Source organism: Chiloscyllium plagiosum, chromosome 19, assembly GCF_004010195.1.
Source record: "Chiloscyllium plagiosum isolate BGI_BamShark_2017 chromosome 19, ASM401019v2, whole genome shotgun sequence".
Lineage (NCBI taxonomy): Eukaryota > Metazoa > Chordata > Chondrichthyes > Orectolobiformes > Hemiscylliidae > Chiloscyllium > Chiloscyllium plagiosum.
The window spans coordinates 16775553-16787312 of NC_057728.1; positions in this window are offsets into that span (position 1 = coordinate 16775553).

An 11760-nucleotide genomic window follows, 5' to 3' on the forward strand; every position below is an offset into this window, starting at 1 on the left:
CTCACCTATTGTACTCTATGCTACTTTCTCCCCACCCCCACCCTCCTCTCACTTATCTCTCCACCCATCAGGCTCTCGGCCTGTATTCCTGATGAAGGGCTTTTGCCCAAAACAATTTTACTGCTCCTCGGATGCTGCCTGAACTGCTGTGCTCTTCCAGCACCACTAATCCAGAATCTGGTTTCCATCATCTGCAGTCATTGTTTTTACCTCAAAAATCTAACTACCTCCTCTTTGAATGCTTTCAGTAATCTAGCTTCCACAACTGTTTGAGATAGAGAATAGCAGACATTCACCAGTGTCTGGAAGAAAAAATTCCTTCACACCTCAGTTTCAAAGGTGCACCCTGTTACTCTATAACCATGTCCCCTAGTTTGAGACTCCCCACAAGAATGCAAACATCTTCTCAACATGCATCACAGACTCACTGGTTAGCACTGCTGCCTCACAGCACCAGGGACACGGGCAACTGTTTGTGTGGAGTTTGCACATTCTCCCTGTGTCTGCGTGAGTTTCCTTCAGGTGATCTGGTCTCTTCTCACAGTCCATAGATGTGCAGGTTAGGTGGATTGGTTGTGCTAAACTGTCCAACGTTCATAAGTTCATAAGATAGAGGAATTAGGCCATTTGGCCCATCGAGTCTGCTCCACCATTCGTCATGGCTGATATGCTCCTCACCCCTATTTTGCTGCCTTCTCCCCATAACTCTTCAACCCATTACCAATACAAAATCGATCTAACTTCTCCTTAAATTTACCCACTGTCCCAGCATCTGCTGCACTTTGGGGTAGCAAATTCCACAGATTCACAACCCTTTGGGAGGAATAATTTCTCCTCAACTCTGTTTTAAATTTGCTAACCCTTATCCTAAAACTATGACCTCATGTGTCTAGGGATGTGTCGGTTAGGTAGATTAGCCATAGGGCTACAGTCGGGGGTTGGGTTGGTGGAATGCTCTTCAGAGGGGTGGTGTGGACTCGAAGGGCCGAGTGGCCTGCTTCCACACTGTCGCGGTTCTATGATTCTTCTACTCTGTCAAGCCCTATAACAACTGCACTATTAATTTTACAGGGGAATTGTTGAACTGCTGGGAGACTCTCCTGTTTCATCTGCATTCTACACCATCCAGACCAATGAGCTAACTAATTGTATATTAAAACAAAGAACAATTGGATGCTGGAAATCTGAAACAAGAACAGATGAAACAAACATGACACACAGAGAAACTCATCATCGGAGGAGCAGAAGCAGAGTTAACATTTCGAGTCCAATAACCCTTGTTCAGAACTGTTGGTAGCCAGGAAACGATGGGAAGTGATGGCCCAGTGGTGTTATTGCTGGACTGTTAATCCAGAGACCCAGGTAATGATCTGGGTACCTCGGTTTGAATCCTGTCATGGCACATGGTGAAATTTGAATCCAATAAAAATCTGGAATTAAGAGTCGGTTGTTGTAAAAACCCACCTACCTCACTCAGGTCCCTTAGGGAACGGAAGCTGCCATCTTTACCTGGTCTGGCCGACATGTGACTCCAGACCCACAGCAATGTAGTTGACTCTTAACTGCCCTCTGGACAACAAATGCTGCCTATCTAGTGATGCCCACATCATGTGAATGAATAAAGAATTTTTGCTATGTTGACAGAGCATTGTTTGGGGGTGGGGACGGGACAAAGGAGTAAGCAGATAAGTGAGGATGGAGCCCAGAAAGAGAGTGCAACTGTTCGGCAGACACAGAGATGGATGATAATATGCCAGGGAGAAATGAAAGCCAAAAATTGGTTGGCTGTGCATGTGGGACAGGGTGATGGGTAACTGCAGCTGTTCTGTTTTGGGTTGACATTATTCTAGAGAGGGTACTATTTATAACATACAGGACACAACTGATTCAATTCTAAATTCCTATTAGTACAAGGATTTGACACTGGCAAAAAAATGTGATGGGTGGGGATATGAGAAGAAATTTGTTCACAAAGTGAGTAAAAAACACTACATGAAAGACCACTGAAGCAGAGTCAAGAACAACTTTCAAACAGAGATGTGATTTAGAAAGGAGTGGGCTCTGTCAAAGATCTTGCACAGACATATGTCTACTTAGACTCAGTTGCACCTCTGAAATAAGACACAGCCATTGAGGTTCAGGTTAGTGGTATTCGAATTTTCCCAATATGTAAAACTATATTTCTAGTTTCTACAGTATAGTCACGTTGCTTTCTGGATCTCTCTGCTCGAACAAAACAGTGATAAAAACAAATTGGTTATTAGAATTCCTGTTTCATTTCTTTGCTATAATATAATAAAAGAGCTAAAGTTTGAAATTTTCTTTCTTACAATTCACTAAGATGACTTGTCACATTCCCAGTTCTCACTGGCTCTTTATCTTCTGCCTGCACTTCCTGCTTGATTCCCCTCACACTGCATTTGCTCCTATGGAGTGGTCCGATTCTAATCTCCGACTTCTACACTGCTGTTCCCAGGTCCCTTGTTATCAAACAGTTGAGTTGCCCTCACCTTTTTTTATTCGTTTATGGGATGAGGGCATCACTGGCTCGACCAGCATTTATGACCTATCCCTAATTGTCCAGAGGGCAGTTAAGAGGAGCCAAATTGGTGTGGTTTTGGAGTCACATGTAGGCTAGAACAGCACGGCACGGTGGCACAGTGGTTAGCACTGCGGCCTCACCAGGTTCATTTCCCGCCTCAAGCGACTGACTGTGTGGAGTTTGCACATTCTCCCCGTGTCTGTGTGGGTTTCCTCCCACAGTCCAAAAATGTGCAAGTTAGGTGAATTGGCCATGCTAAATTGCCCATAGTGTTAGGTGAAGGGGTAAATGTAGAGAGGTGGGCTGTGCTTCGGCGGGTTGGTGTGGGCTTGTTGGGCCGAAGGGCCTGTTTCCACACTAAGTAATCTGTAAAACAGGTAATGATGGCTGTTTCCTTCTTGGGCATTAGTTAACTAGATAGGTTTTCCTCTTAATTCCAGATTATTTTTAAAATTGAATTCAAATTCCACAATCTGCTGTAGCAGGATTCAAACATATGTCCCTGCAACATTATTTGCATCTCTAGTGATAACACCTCTAGGCCATCGCCTCTCATTCTTGTGGACTCTTGTATAGTGTCAAAGTCTTCCTGCACTCATTACTCCTGTCTCTCTTATATTGACTTTCCTTCCAGGAGGTGCATTATAGCCAGTGGGGAGGATGAAAATGGAATGTTGACCTTTAAATAACATTATTATATGAGAAGTGTAGTGTTCCCACTTAAGCTGATTTTCCAATAAATTTAAAGCTCTAAATAATCCATCTGTACATCCCTTATTTAAAATTTAGTATCAGATTGGATTCAGCAAAACCATCTATGCACTGACTTATTGAACCCAGTGTTGAGATACCTTTCTTCCCAAAGTTCAAGAATACACTGATGCTGCCTATCCTTTTCTCACTGCTCCTCTTTGGATGTATTTCCTCTTGGTGTTAATATTTCTTCTCCTTCTTCAATTTGTGCTGTTTTCTCATTTCCCTGTTTAGCCAAGTAATGTCACTGGACTCATAGTTCCAAGTACTCTGGAGATATAGATTTAAATCCCACCATCGTCGATGATGAAGTTTCAGTACAATAAAATCCGTAAGTGAATGTAACCAGTCTGTTATAAATACCAATCTGGTCACTAATTCCATAAAAAAAGTGCTGTTGTGGCACAGTGGTAGTTTCCCTATCTTTTAACTAGAAGGTCCACTGAATCTATGACTCTAACTCCCACCTGAAACTTATAAATATTAATAGAGAGACTTGGGTGTACTCATATAAGAAATGCAAAAGATTAGTGTACAAGTACAGTACAGCAATTAAGAAAGCAAATAGCATGTTCGTCTTTATTGCAAGGGAGGATAGGTTAAAGAAGGCTTGTTACAAATGTTCAGGGTTTTTGTGTACTTTTGGTCTCTGTATTTAATGGTATTCTTACCTCGGAGATGGCAAGGTTCACTAGATTGGTCCCCAGTATGAGAGGATCTTAAAAGAGGTGAGGTATAGTCACACTGGTTTAATTTTCCAAAATTCACAAGATTCTAGAAAGACTCCATCAGTCTGAAAAATGGCAAATATAACTTCTCTGTTCAAGGAAGGAGGGTGGCAGAAAATAGGAAACTATAAGCCACTTAGCCTGATGGAATTCATCCGGAAGGCATTGGAACTGATCATTAAAGAGGTAAGTGCTGCCTACTTTGGAAAATCCATGGTAATCAGGAAGAGTCAGTATAGCTTTGTGAAGTTTCAGTCATGTTTAACAAATTTGTTGGAGTTCTTTGAATGTGTAACAAATACTGTGAGTAGAGGGTCCCTGTTGACAAAGTGTATTGGGATTTTCCTGAGGCATTTATCAAGGTGCCAGATAATTGTGTAAAGTAGGCGCTCATGGTGTAAGGGGCAAAAACATTAGGATTGATAGAATCTGTCAGAAGACAGAGTATGTACATAACTGGGTCTTTTCCTATTGTGGACGTGACAAGTGTATCCTGCAGGGACCTCCACTGGGGCTTCAGCATTTAACAATTTATATCAATACCTCAGCTGAGGGAGCAAAGGAATGGAAGCTACATTTGTAGATAGCACAAAGATAAATGTGGAACTCTGTTGTGAAGAAAACATAAGCATGTTTCAGACAGATTTAGATAGATTGAGCGAGTGGGCAAAAATCTGGCAGATGGTGTATAATGTGGAAAGTCATAGTTATTCACTTTGGCAGGAAGAAAGAAAAGCAGAATACTTTTGAAACAGAGAATAGAACATAGAACAATACAGCGCAGAACAGGCCCTTCAGCCCTCGATGTTGCACCAACCTGTGAACTAATCTAAGCCCATCCCCCTACACTATCCCATCATCATCTAAGAACTGTTTATCTAAGAACTGTTTAAATGCCCCTAATGTGGCTGAGTTAACTACATTGACAGGCAGGGCATTCCATGCCCTTACCACTCTCTGAGTAAAGAACCTGCTTCTGACATCTGTCTTAAAACTATCACCCCTCAATTTGCAGCTATGCCCCCGTACAAGCTGACGTCAGCATCCGAGGAAAAAGACTCTCACTGTCCACCCTATCTAATCCTCTGATCATCTTGTATGTCTCGATTAAATCCCCTCTTAGTCTTCTTCTCTCCAATGAGAATAGACCCAAGTCTCTCAGCCTTTCTTCATAAGACCTTCGCTCCAGACCAGGCAACATCCTGGTAAATCTCCTCTGCACCTTTTCCAATGCTTCCACATCCTTCCTGTAATGGGGCAACCAGAGCTGTACACATTACTCCAAGTGAGGCCCCACTAGCATTTTGTATAGTTGCAGCATGACATCATAGCTCTGGAACTCAATCCCTCCACCAATAAAACCTAACACATTGTATGCCTTCTTAACAGCACTATCCACCTGGGTGGCAACTTTTCAGGGATTTATGTACATGGACACCAAGATCCTCTGAACATCCACACTACCAAGAATCTTTCCATTGACCCAGTTATTCTTCCCAAAGTGAATCACCTCACATTAACTGCATTGAACTCCATTTGCCATCTCTCAGCCTAATTCTGCAGTTTATCCAAGTCCTGAAACCTGCAACATTCTTCCACACTAGGAGAAAGTGAGGACTGCAGATGCTGGAGATCAGAGCTTAAAAATGTGTTGCTGGAAAAGCGCAGCAGGTCAGGGCAGCGTCAAAGGAGCAGGAGAATCGACGTTTTGGGCATAAGGATTCCTGAAGAAGGGCTTATGCCCGAAGCGTTGATTCTCCTGTTCCTTTGATGCTGCCTGACCTGCTGCGCTTTTCCAGCAACACATTTTTAAGCCCACATTCTTCCACACTGTCCACAATTCCACCGACATTAGTGTCATCTGCAAACTTACTAACCCATCTAGCTATGCCTGCATCCAAGTCAGATGCAGGCATAGCTAGATCCCAAAACAGATCCTTGTGGCACACCACTAGTAATCGGACTCCAGGCTGAATATTTTCCATCAACCACCACTTGCTGCCTTCTTTCAGAAAGCCAGTTTCTAATCCAAACTGCTGAATCACCTTCAATCCCATGCCTCTGCATTTTCTCCAAAAACCTACCATGTGGAACCTTATCAAAGGCTTTACTGAAGTCCATGTATACCACGTCAACTGCCCTACCCTCATCCACATGCTTGGTCACCTTCTCAAAAAACTCAATGAGGTTTGTGAGACATGACCTGCCCTTGACGAAACAATGTTGACTATCTCCAATCAAGTTGTTGCTTGCTAGATGACTATAAATCCAATCTCTTATAATCCTTTCCAAAACGTTTCCCACAATAGCATAAGGCTCACTGGTCTATAATTACCTGGGTCATCTCTACTGCCCTTCTTGAACAAGGGCACAACATTTGCAATCCTCCAGTTCACTGGTACTAAACCTGTAGACAATGATAACTCAAATATCAAGGCCAAAGACTCTGCCATCTCCTACCTAGCTTCCCAGAGAATCCTCTGATAAATTCCATCTGGCCCAAGGGATTTATCTACTTTCACACCTTCTGGAATTGATAACACCTCCTCCTTACTAACCTCAATCCTTTCTAGTCTAATAGCCCATATCTCAGTCTTCTCCTCTACAATATTCTGCTTTTCCTGAGTGAAAACAAATGAGAAATATTCATTTAGCACCTCTCTGATCTCCAAAGGATCCACACACAACGTCCCACTTCTGTCTTTGTCTGGCCCTATTCCTACCCTAGTCATCCTTTCTTTCCTCACATACCTATAGAAAACTTTAAGGTTCTCCTTTATTCTACCTGTTAAAGACTGCTCATGTCCCCTCCTTGCTCTTCTTAACTCTGTCTTTAAATCCTTTCTCGCCAATCTGTAACTCTTCATTGCCTCGTCTGAACCATCTCGCGTCAACGTCACATAAGTCTCCCTCTTCTGCTTAATAAGAGATACAATTTTTTTTAGTAAACCACGGTTCCCTTACCTTATCTCTTCCTCCCTGCCTGACAGTGACATACCTATCAAGGAACCGCAATATCTGTTCCTTTAATCAGCTCCACATTTCAATTGTCCCCAACCCCTGCATTTTGTGACCTGATTCTGTGCCTCCTAAGTCTTGCCTAATCGCATTATAAATGCCCTTCCCCCACCTATAATTCTTGCCCTGTGGCATGTACCTATCCTTTTCCATTGCTAAAGTAAACGTAACAGAATTATAGTCACTCTCTCCAAAGTGCTCACCTACCACTAAATCAAACACCTGGCCTGGTTCATTACCAAGTACCAGATCGAGTGTGGCCTTCCCTCTTGTCGGCCCTTCGACACACTGTGTCAGGAAACCCTCCTGCACTCATTAGACAAAAACTGATCCATCTGACGTACTAGAGTTATAGTATTTCCAGTCAATGTTGGGGAAGTTAAAGTCCCATAAGACCATAAGACCATAAGACAAGGAGCGGAAGTAAGGCCATTCGGCCCATCAAGTCCACTCCACCATTCAATCATGGTTGATGGGCAGTTCAACTCCACTTACCCGCATTCTCCCCGTAGCCCTCATAATGACCACCCTGTTCCTTTCACTCCTACCCAGAATCGTTTAGCCAATCCTCTCCTCCACATCCCTGGAACTTTGTGGAGACCTATAAAAGACTCCCAGCAGTGTGACCTCTCTTCTCCTGTTTCTAACCTCAGCCCATACCACCTCAGTAGACAAGTCCTCATCAAAAGTTCTTTCAGCCACCGTTATGCTGTCCTTGACTAACAAAGCCACACCTCCCCTCTTTTACCACCTTCCCTGATCTTAATGAAAGATCTAAACCCTAGAACCTGCAACATCTATTCCTGACCCTGCTCTATCCATGTCTCCAAAATGGCTCTCTCCATGTCTCCGAATGACTGTATAATTCTCAAGTGCTGCGGAATATAGGTGTTTTTAGTGCATGAGTCACTAAAAGTTAATATAGTAGGTACAGCAAATAATTAAGAAAGCTAATGGGATACTATCTTTTGTTACAAGAGCAATTGAATATAAAAGTAAAGACATTATGCTTCAGGTATAAAGGCACCGGAAAGATCACATCGTAAATACAATATGCAGTTTTGATTTCTTTACTTAAGGAAGGATAATGCATTGGGGGCATCTCAAGGGGGGGTTTGCTAATTTGATTCCTGGAATGAGTGTTTTTTTTCTGAGGATTGGCCTTGCTTCCACTGAGGGTTGACTTGTTTGAAGTTGATAAAATTCTAAATAGCCTGGACAAGGTGACTGTGGAAAGGATGTCTTCTTTTGTTGCAGTGTCCAGAACTAGAGGACACTGTTTAGAATTTAAGGGTGGTTGTTTTTGGACAGGTTGGAGGGGAACATTTTCTTTCAGAGCATTGAGTAACTTTTCAACTCTCTGGCTCAGAAGATGATGAAGATAGGTGGGTCATTGAATATTTAAGACTGGTTAGACATGTATGTTATTGAATGGTGGAGCAGGCTAAGACCATAAGACATAGGAGTGGAAGCAAGGTCATTCGGCCCATCGAGTGCACTCCGCCATTTAATCATGGCTGCTGGGTCTTGCAACTCCACTTACCCGCACTCTCCCTGTAGCCCTTAATTCCATGCGAGATCAAGAATTTATCAATCTCTGCCTTGAAGACACCCAACGTCCTGGCCTCCACTGCGCTCCGTGGCAATGAATTCCATAGGCCCACCACTCTCTGGCTGAAGAAATGTCTCCTCATTTCCATTCTAAATTGACCCCCTCGAATTCTAAAGCTGTGCCCATGGGTCCGAGTCTCCCCAGAGCCTAACAGAAACAACCTCCCAGCGTCCGCCCTTTCTAAGCTATGCATTATCTTGTAAGTTTCGATTAGATCTCCCCTCAACCTTCTAAGTGCTAATGAATACAATCCCAGGACCCTCAGCCAATCATCATATGTTAGGCCTACCCTTCTAGGGATCATCCATGTGAATCTCCGCTAGATACACTCCAGTGCCAGTATGTCCTTCCTGAGGTTGGAGCTCAAAACTGAACTCAGTGTTCTAAATGGGGTCTAACTAGAACTTTATAAAGTCTCAGAAGCACATCGCTGCATTTACATTCCAACCTTCTTAAGATAAATGACAGCATTTCATTTGCTTTCTTAATCACGGACCCAACCTGCAAATCAACCTTTAGAGAATCCTGGACTAGCATTCCCAGATCCCTTTGTACTTGGGCTTTATGAATTTTCTCACCGTTTAAAAAATAGTTCATGCCTGTATTCTTTTTTCCAAAGTGCAAGACCTCGCATTTGCTCACATTGAATTTCATCAGCCATTTCCTGGACCACTCTCCAAAACTGTCTAAATCTTTCTGCAGCCTCCCCACCTCCTCAGTACTACCTGCCTGTCCACCTAACTTCATATAATCAGTGAACTTCGCCAGAATGCCCCCAGTCCCTTCATCCAGATCATTAATATAAAGAGTGAGCAGCTGCGGCCCCAATACTGAACCCTGCGGGATCCCACTTGTCACCAGCTACCATTCTGAAAAAGAACCTTTTATCCCAACTCTCTGCCTTCTGTCAGACAGCCAATCCCCAATCTATGCCAGTAGCTCACCTTGAATACCACGGGCCCTCAGCTTGCTCAGCAACCTCCTGCGAAGTACCTTAAAGGGTGCATAAAGGGGCTGAATCGCCTGTTTTGTCTCCTGATTCATTTGTTTGAATGGTTGTATGATGACACACCGAGTACATTGGGTTTATATTCTCTGGAGTCATGCTGGAGGTAGTGGAAATGTTGGAAGACAGCAGGATCTTCCCCTTCCATCCATTGCTAGTATTCTGCAGGGAGTGTTTCATCTGTGATGCACTGGTGAACTCCTCCATTATTCCTAACACTACCTCATTCATCCAAGTTATATAGGGAAGTACTCAGACCATACCATACTGACAGTGGTGTTTGACCTAAGAAACAACATCACTTACCTTCATCGTTCTTCATGTTATATCTCTTCTATCATGTTCTTGCTAACATTTTTCTTTTAAATGTCTTTGAGCTCTACTCACAGCTGACCCTCCCACCGAACTTTGAACTGCCAGAAAACCTGGGTATGTTATGCTCGATCTCCTTCACTGTGAATTGGAGACACCTTCCTGATGGCTTTGCCAAGTGTAGCAGGTTTAACCCATCCATCCATCCACCACCACACAGACCCAATCCTACACAACATCTGTAGGGTACAATTTATCCTGTTCTTTTAGGAAGCCAGGTTATGATCCTGGTCTGCAACTCCTTGTGAATTCCACTTCTTTCTCTCAGTGGGTAGTTATGTCTTTTTTCATCAGGACCGACATCAGAAAGTTTATCTCCACTGACCCTCTGCTGAGGCCCTTTCAAGAATGGGGATGCACAAACTCACAAAGTTGTGTTTTATTGCAATGGTTTTCTTTTGGATGGAAACAGAGTTTTGTCCCACAATGGGGAGCCCCAGTGTTCAATTGGGATTAAATGTATCTTGATCCAGTACTTACTTGAAACCCATTGGGGATCTCCTACTCATGTTACAGCAGGCTTAATTGCCTCAGCTTTTGAGAGTTTTGGAAAAAGTGAAGGAGTAAAGCAATTTTGCAGATCCATGAGTTGGGAGCTGGTTTTGAAAGTCCATGGAGATTAGTCTTCCAGAAAGCCTTGGAATCTTCAGGAATTAGAAATTATTTGTGAGGACACTGCTGCAAGTAACCAATAGAATAGGCAAAAGGGCATTTTGAAAAAGTGCTATCTTGTAAAAGCATTTCATAGAGTCTCAAAGTGTGGAAGCAGGCCATTTTATAAGATATAGGAGCATTGAGTCTGCTCCACCATTTGGTATGTTTCACAACCCATTCTCCCTGTAGCCCTTGATCCCTTACTGATCAAGATCGTACCTACCTCTGTTTTAAATTCACTCAATGACTTGGCCTTCACAGCCCTCTACAGAACTGAGTTCTACAGAATCACCAACTTCTGGCTGAAGACACTTCCTCTTCATCTCAGTTCTAAAGAATCGTCCCTTCATTCTGAGGCCGTGCCCTCAGGTCGTAGTCTCTCCTACATTTCCACTCTATCCAGGCCTCTCAGTATTCTGTAATTTCTCTGCAAATCTGAACAATTTTGTATATTAGTTTCTTGGGTGGGGCACTCGAGGCAGAAGGTCATATGATGAAATTTCCAGCGTTACATTTAATTAAGAATTGGGAACCTTAGCTCTCTATTACAATCAATTCATCATAGATTCCATTAAGTTAGGTTCAACTCAAGGGTTTTTTTTGCCTGAAACATCGATTTTCCTGCTCCTCAGATGCTAGGTGACCTGCTGTGCTTGTCCAGCACCACACTCTTGACCCTGCATTGAGTTGGATATAGTTTTTAAGGCTAAAGGGATCAGAGGGTATGGGAGAAAGATGGAACAGGATACTGAGATGGATGATAAGTTATGATCAGATATCGAATGGCAGAGCAGGATCGAAGAGCCAAATGGTCTACTCTCACTCCTATTTGGAGAAAGTGAGGACGGCAGATGCTGGAGATCAGAGCTGAAAAATGTGTTGCTGGAAAAGTGCAGCAGGTCAGGCAGCATCCAAGGAGCAAGAGAATCGACGTTTTGGGCATAAGCTCTTCTTCAGGAATGAGGAGGGTATGCCAAGCAGGCTAAGATAAAAGGTAGGGAGGAGGGACTTGGGGGAGGGGCGTTGGGAATGCGGTAGGTGGAAGGAGGTGAGGGTGAGGGTGATAGGCCGGAGA